Here is an 8,666-nt window from a genome sequence, read left to right on the forward strand (position 1 = left end):
GTTGTTGTGCCTGTTATTCACTTTGATAGTGTTGTTAAATATAAATATTTCATTCCTTCAAAAGCGATGGGAAATTTACTCAATTGGTGTCCAGCGAAGGAACATGCAATTTACTTATTTATTTTTTCTCGCATGCGCAGTAAGGGGATTTAAGTGTTTTCATGTTTCAGTGTGGACGAGCAACTTTTGGAGAACGTTTGAAAACAGTGTGTACCAAGCATTTCAAAAACAAAAATGGCGTTTTTAAATGTATCCAGATTAGTGTAGTCAAAGCATTAGTCTTTGCAAATTTTTCTTGTCTTCTATAAAACGGTTACTACATATTAACAATATTAAAGAGAGAAACTTTCTTTTAAACATTATGATTTTGCTTCATAAAATAATGTGGCATTCATCCACTCTAAAGTCTAATCCCTGACATGTGAACTGCAGTTAACAGTTGGGCTCTGTGGGTGCTCTGCAGTATTATTCACAGTAGCCGATGAACACGTGTGTCACATCTTTGAATAATGTGAATCTGGGCACAAATGGAACACCGTTTTGACCAATCAACATCCAGGACTGCAACCATCTGTTTTATTATATAGCATCTTATTGAAGATTGGAAATAACATGTCAGATAAGCATTCTATGTACCTCATTTTGAAGAGCAAAATCACTGAATGAAAATTTCACAGCACTGGTTGATTCAATATATTTGGGACTCCGTATTAGTAAGCAGCCATTTAGTGGATATTTATCCAAAGAATAGATGGCTCCTTACAGGCTCAAACCAGCAACCTTCCACTTAACAGCCCTGAGCTTTAACCATTACAGCACCACAACACCAGTCATGTTTACAGTTGAGAGAAGGAAAAGCAGCGAGGGATCTTGTCCCAGTGTTGATGTCACGATCCTGCAGAGAGAGGAGTGGATAAAGGAAGCACACTCACTGTTTACCATCTGCTCTCATGCTGCTGTGAGTGGCTCTATTGATGCATCTGATGATGTGTCAGGCTGCTCCTTAATTGAAGAAAATACTGTCAGTCATGTCACATTTAATATGCCAATAATAATCGGCTTCTCTCTCTTTCTCTCTCTCTCTCTCTCTCTCTCTCTCTCTCGCTCTCTCAGGCAAGGCTTTCATACTCCCCTTGTGCAGTATACAGTCTTTACACTCTAGGGATGTGCAGCAAAGCCATTATCTGTATTTGTATCTGTATATGTTAGTATGACAGAATTATCTGTCTCTGTATTCGGATAGAACTGAGTGAGGGCGGGGCTTAAACCGGAAGTGCATCAAAACTAAATGAAATGCCCAATTTTAAATGTTACTCTTACATTTTTAGTTCCTATTAATAATATGTGCCTTGCATATGCTTTTTCTTTATTATTATTATTATTGCCAGAACAAGGAGGTGGTGACCACTGCGACTCTGGCAGCAACAACCCCCCCCCCCCATGTAATGCTTGCTAAAATGGGGGCGCAAGATGATCAGGAGGCATTTCTGTAGCTCTTTGAACAAACAGCCAAAGCTCTGAAATTGCCGCAGGCACAATGGGCTGTCCATCTCCTACCGCTGCTGACCATGGAGGCCCAGCCCAACAACATCCAGTCGCAGTTCCGTTTGAAGAAAGCCATCCAGCAGCGGGTCGGCTGCAGTCCAGAAGAGCACCACCAGTGGTTCCAATCTCTGACGGTGAGCAAGGTTTGCCGCCCATTTGCCATTGCTCAACAGTACTGTGACGCCTGCCGGCGGTGAGTGCTGGTTGAGTAAGACAATGATGTTGGTGTTGTCATGAATCTCATGGTGCTGGAATAGTTTGTCTCCGGACTGCCGAAGGGGACAGCGGAGTGGGTCCAGTGCCACCAACCGGCGTCGCTGGATGAAGCAGTGCAGCTGGCGGAAGACCATCTAGCAGCATATCCAGGGGCCGGTGCTCCCCAGTCTCTCTCTCCCCTCCTTCCTTCTGCCCTGTTCTGTTGAACCAAGTCACATTCCCCTGAAACTGGTTCCCTGGCCTCGGGGGTTTACTAACATGCCAATAACCCCTGTCTCTCTCTCTCTCCTGGCTCTTCCCACTCTTCTCAGGTGGGGAAGCTACTGCCACTGGTGTGGGCATGAGGTTTGGGCCGGCCTGTTGGAGTTGCAGGGAACCGGGACATGTCCGAGACCGGTGCCCGGTGATGGAAGTGGAGGCATTGATCCAGGTCCCTGACACTCCACAGGCCGCCCCTGATTGAGCAGGGACGTACCAAGTACCAGTGAGTATTGGGGGGGGGGTTTACATACCAAGCATTAGTGGATTCAGGTTGTAACCAAACCTCCATTCATCAAATGCTTAGTTCAAAATGGGGCATTGGAAGCAAATAATCGAGTGAGGGTGAGGTGTGTGTGCACAGGGATATTTACAGTTATCCTATAGTGACCATCACCATTCTATTTCAGGGTCAAAAGCATAATATTGAGGCTGTGGTTAGTCCCCACCTCACCCATCTGCTTTTTCAGCGTTGTTAAAGGGGTTGTGCGTGGATGGATCCTGTAATACAGTGAGATGTGTGGGGTGTGCAGTGAGCTCACTGGGGAGGTGGAGCCGGGGCCGTCTACGTCAGCTCTGTGTCAGGATGATGTAAGGGTGGGGGAAGACTCTGCTTCCCCAGCCGTTAGGGGAATTCCCGCTGGGGATTTCCCTCTGGAGCAGACACAAGACAAAACCCTTAAGCACGCGTTTGACCAAGTGAAAGTAATTGATGGTAAACACCTTCAGCCGTGCATTGCACTCACATATTTTTTTAATTATAAGTGATCGGTTGTATCGAGTGATGCAGGACATTCAGACAAAGGAAGATACAACCCAGTTGTTAGGACCAAAGAGCTGTCAGAAAGGCGGCTCATTATAGTCTGATGGCAGGTCACTTGGACAGGGGAAAACACTAAGCCGTCTCATGGCCTGTTTCTATTGTCTGGGCATTCGTGGGGATGTTAGCCGGTGGTATGCGACATGCCGTGAATGTCAGCTGGTGAATCCACCGGCCACTCAAAGTGCCATTGCACCCTCTTCCATTGATCGAGGTTCCCTTTGACAGAGTTGGTATGGACCTCATCGGGCCATTAGAACGGTCAGCACGCGGGCACCGCTTTGTGCTAGTTCTGGTGGACTATGCAACGCGATACCGGGAAGCAGTGCCATTGTGCAACATCTCAGCACGTAGTCAGCACTCTCTCCAGAGTGGGGATTCTGAAAGAAATCCTCACTGATCAGGGCACTACTTTTCATGTATTGAAATTAAAATATTAATATTTTAAGTATGCAACCAGGGCACACTGCATGGAATATGAAATGTTTATTATAGTATAACACATACTGTTTCACATTGCCTACTATTTTTGTAATATGCACAAAACCCAACATGCAACAAAATCTGATATGTGGCTAGTTAATACACAAAGCAAGACATACAACTAACTGATGCACAAAACCAACAGGCTGCTAGTTAATGCACAACTCAACATGCAGCTAAGTAATGTACAAAACCAGACATGCAACTAATTAATCAACTTTTTATTGCACAAAATCCAACATGCGACTATTTAATACACAAAACCTGTACAGTGTTGGGGATACTATACGGTTAAGTCTCCTAAGTTAAAGCAATTTTCAGGGACTACCAGGAAAACACGTTTAAGTGCCATCTCTCCGAAATCCAGCTGAATCAACAGTTGTTAGCTGCTGTCTGCCGCTCACATGCCAAATTGGTTGGAGAATTTTGTGGTGAGCATTCCTCAGCTAGTGTCCCCCATCCAACGCTTGGAAAACACATCTCTGCTTAGATTAGAGTCCGTGAGCTGCAGAAATGCACAAATGTGTGAAATGGTTGAGTGAGAGACAGATATAGCCGCTCCGCTTAGATGCTGGTTTGATTTGGCAGGGGCAGGTGACACTGGAATGCCAATAGATAACTAAAATACAGGTGGTTAACTATATGTTGAGAAGAGAAATGGTGCTGCATATCTGAAATACTCATCATATTATTCTGAATTTATACCACAATATAGATCTAAATACACAACAGCTAGCACAGTGCCTCCTACAAATACTATGTGAGAAAAACATACAGTTGAAGTCAGAAGTTTACATGCACATTAGCCAAATACATTTAAACTCAGTTTTTCACAATTCCTGACATTTAATCATAGAAAACATTCCCTGTCTTGGGTCAGTTAGAATCACTCCTTTATTTTAAGAATGTGAAATGTCATAATGATAGTAGAGAGAATGATTTATTTCAGCTTTTATTTCTTTCATCACATTCACTGTGGGTCAGAAGTTTTCATTCACTTTGTTAGTATTTGGTAGCATTGCCTTTAAATTGTTTAACTTGGGTCAAACATTTTGGGTAGCCTTCCACAAGCTTCTCACAATAAGTTGCTGGAATTTTGGCCCATTCCTCCAGACAGAACTGGTGTAACTGAGTCAGGTTTGTAGGCACGTTTTTTCAGTTCTGTCCACACATTTTCTGTTGGATTGAGGTCAGGGCTTTGCAATGGCCACTCCAATACCTTGACTTTGTTGTCCTTAAGCCATCTTGCCACAACTTTGCAGGTATGCTTGGGGTCATTGTCCATTTGGAAGACCCACTTGCAACCAAGCTTTAACTTCCTGGCTGATGTCTTGATGTTGCTTCAATATATCCACATCATTTTCTTTCATGATGCCATCTGTTTTGTGAAGTGCACCAGTCCCTCCTGCAGCAAAGCACCCCCACAACATGATGCTGCCACCCTCATGCTTCACGGTGGGGATGGTGTTCTTTGGCTTGCAAGCCTCACCCTTTTTCCTCCAAACATAATGATGGTCATTATGGCCAAACAGTTACATTTTTGTTTCATCAGACCAGAGGACATTTCTCCAAAAAGTAAGGTCTTTGTCCCCATGTGCACTTGCAAACTGTAGTCTTGCTTTTTTATGGAGGTTTTGGAGCAATGGCTTCTTCCTTGCTGAGCAACTTTTCAGGTTATGTCAATATAGGACTCGTTTTACTGTGGACATAGATAGTCTTCCTGTTTCCTCCAGCATCTTCACAAGGTACTTTGCTGTTGTTCTGGGATTGATTTGCACTTCTCGCACCAAACTACGTTCATCTCTAGGAGACAGAATGCGTCTCCTTCCTGAGCGGTATGATGGCTGCCTGGTCCCATGGTGTTTATACTTGTGTACTATTGTTTGGACAGATGAATGTGGTACCTTCAGGCGTTTGGAAATTGCTCCCAAGGATAAACCAGACTTGTGGAGGTCCACAATTTTTTTTCGGAGGTCTTTGCTGATTTCTTTTGATTTTCCCATGATGTCAAGCAAAGAGGCACTGAGTTTGAAGGTAGGCCTTACAATACATCCACAGGTACACCTCCAATTGACTCCAATTAGCCTATCAGAAGCTAATTGCCTAAAGGCTTGACATCATTTTCTGGAATTTTCCAAACTGCTTAAAGGCACAGTTAACTTAGTGTATGTAAACTTCTGACCGACTGGACTTGTGATATACTTGTTATAGTGATGGCAGAGGAAGACTTAAAAGCCTCACCAGTTCGAGAGGGAGAGAGTGACCTGAGAACACCAGCTTGATGCTACAGAGTGTTTAAAAAAAATAGTTTTTTTGTTACCTAATTGAGTGTTGTGAATTTACGAGAACAGAGTGCATTAAAGAAAACTAAGAGACCTGAAGTCAGAAAATAAAAGACTTGCCTGCACTGCTTCATTGACTCTTCCATTGCCCAAAAAACTGTCCCTACTACAATGACTTCAACCTAAGTGTATGCAAACTTCTAACTCCTAGAAGGAATGTTCCGGGTTTAATACAATTCAAACTCTGTGAACTGCATTCACAGTGTCATGCTATTCATTTATTACAGAAAACAATGTTTACAAAATGCATTTGTTCCCAGAGGGTTTAAAAAGCAGAAATGTGAATCTCATATTTTTAAGCATTTATGTTCTTCTTTATAAAATGTGTTGTTTGAACTGTAGTGTCTAAAATGTCCTTAAGTGGGGGGACTTTTTCTAGACAGATGAATGCCTGGTTACATTACTGATGTGTTTCCTATGAGTGGAGTTTCATGTAAATTGTGCTTTACAGACAGCTATGTACATTTTGTCTCTTTCTTGTACTGTATTTTGTTTACTATCTTTACATGGACTTCATATTGCAAAGTCTAGATCCGTCTTCGCCAACATGGGTCACCTATGGCGTCAAACCGGCATACCACTCAAGCTGAAAGGGCATGTCTACAAAACTGCAGTGTGGGCAGTCTTACTCTATGGCTGCGAAACCTGGCCACTCAGAGTAGAGTATTTAAGGCATCTTCAGGTTTTCGACAACCGATGTTTGCGTTCGATTGCATGCATTGGATGGCAGCAGAGGGTGAGCAATGACGAAGTCAGAAGGCAGGTTTTTGGTACAGAGGATCAAGGTAATTCACTCTCACAAACTGTCAAGGTGCACAGACTTAGATGGTTAGGTCACATACTTCGAATGCCTTACCACTGTTTACCACCCCGCACATTCTACAATCAGCCAACAGATGATTGGTGTAAGGTTCATGGTGGTCAAAAAATGACCTGGCAACAGGTAGGTTGTGTTTGTCTTACGGGATGGGGACCCCGTGATGCGCCTAATAGATGGTTGGAGACTAGCGGAAATGGCGTGTGACTGGACTCGGTGGCATGAATGTTGTTATTGTTTGGCTGAGATACTTAAGAGGTTAAGATTACTATGCTGCTCGGGCAGTGAATGCTGCAAGGAAGCTGTCCAGCTGATGCTGCCTTGCATTCATACGGTACACAACGATTGGGTTGTATGTTGTTCACAAGGTGCTGCTACCTTGCCTTTTGAATGTTTGGACATGGACTTCTAGGGACTAAGTAGTGTAGGTCCCCACCCCTTTCCCTTTTTCTTTCTTTCAAGTTACTCTGTCTCAATAAATACCATGGTTGTATGGCAGTGAAGCATCAGTATAGAATACTGATGTATTGCTGTCTTTGATCTTTACATGGTCATGTGTAACAGGTTCTTAGTTTGGGGCAATGGAGGAGTCCGGAGACAACGAAGGAGGTTCACGGTCAGTCCTTTTATTTGGAACCACACAATCGACGGTAACCATCGAAAATAGAGAAAATGTAAATAAATGAAAAACACTCAACATAAACAATCTCTCTCTCTCTGTCGTGCTTGACGAACCCCTCTCTGATGCTTTGGTGTCCTTTTTAAGCCTTCCTCCGCTATCATTATAATGAGAGATGGGTGTTAGAAATAATTATGAGCCAGGTGACTAGCCTTACCGCTCTCCCTCTCCCACAGACCAACACATGACCACGCCCCCCATGCCACATGCTCCCACTGCTGACTCGGGCTGGGGCAACATCCGGCCTGCCTACAGTCTGCAAAATAAAGGGGAGAGAGAAGTCAGGCGCATGTAAAAGCGGCACCCCACACAGTGCGGATTTTACCTTAAGGAAGGCCTGTTGCCACGACTCTGTCCACTGGACCAGATCGGGAGCCCCCTTTTAAGTAAGGTCAGTCAGTGGGCTGGTGACATCAGAATAACTAGGCACAAAGCTTTGGTAGTAGCCAGCCTATGTCGTATGTTGTGTGTTTGGTCTGAGGATCTTGTCCATAAGGCGCTGAAACGTGGCCGGAGCTCCAAACAAACCGAACGGAAGTCACAAATTGGTGTAATCTGAATGGTGTGGAGTTCGTGAAGTGTACGTGACATGAATGTTGTGCCTTGGTCAGTGAGGATTTCCTTTGGAATCCCCACTCGTGAGATAATTTTGAAGAGTGCCTTCACAACACTACGTGCTGAGATGTTGCTTAGAGGCATTACTTCCGGATATTGCGTTGCATAGTCCACCAGAACTAATACAAAGCAATGAGATCCATGCCAGTTCTTTCGAAGGGGATCTCGATCAGTGGCAGCGGGTGCAATGGCGCTTTTGGGGTGGCCGGTGGATTTACCAACTGACATTCACGGCACGCCGCACTCCACTTGCAAACGTCCCTGTGAATGCCCAGCCAAAAGAAACGGGCCATTATTCGGTTCAATGTCTTTTCGTGACCTAAGTGGCCAGCCATTGGATTATAGTGAGCCGCCTGGAAAAGTGTTTCCCAACGGCTTTTTGGTACCAACTGCTGAATCGTATACTCTTTAGTTTGTGTGTCCTGCGTCACTCGATACAACCGCTCTTTGATAACAGAAAAGTACGGGTATGTGAGCGCAACACCAGACTGGAGCTGTTGACCATCAATTACTTTCACTTGGTCAAAGGCATGCTTAAGGGACTCATCACGAGACTGCCCCAGAGGGAAATCCCCCTCAGGGAAGCCCCTGAGAATGGGAATTCCCCCGTCTGCGTCATCCCGAGCTGACGTTGATGGCCCAGGCACCGCCTCACCGGTCATTGTATCGCACGTCACACCCCGCCCCACTATTTTGCAGGACCCATCCACACACATTACCCTCAATACATTTTTAAAGCCGGACCAATTGGTTCCCAGAATTAGTGGATGGGGATTAACCGCAGCCTCGACTCTATGCCATTTTCCCCTGAATCGTATCTCAGTGGTAACCACCGGATACTTGTGAATGTCACCATGCACACACCTCACCAGTTTATTTTTATCCAATGCC

This window comes from Myxocyprinus asiaticus, chromosome 39 (genome assembly GCF_019703515.2).
Source record: "Myxocyprinus asiaticus isolate MX2 ecotype Aquarium Trade chromosome 39, UBuf_Myxa_2, whole genome shotgun sequence".
Taxonomy (NCBI): domain Eukaryota; kingdom Metazoa; phylum Chordata; class Actinopteri; order Cypriniformes; family Catostomidae; genus Myxocyprinus; species Myxocyprinus asiaticus.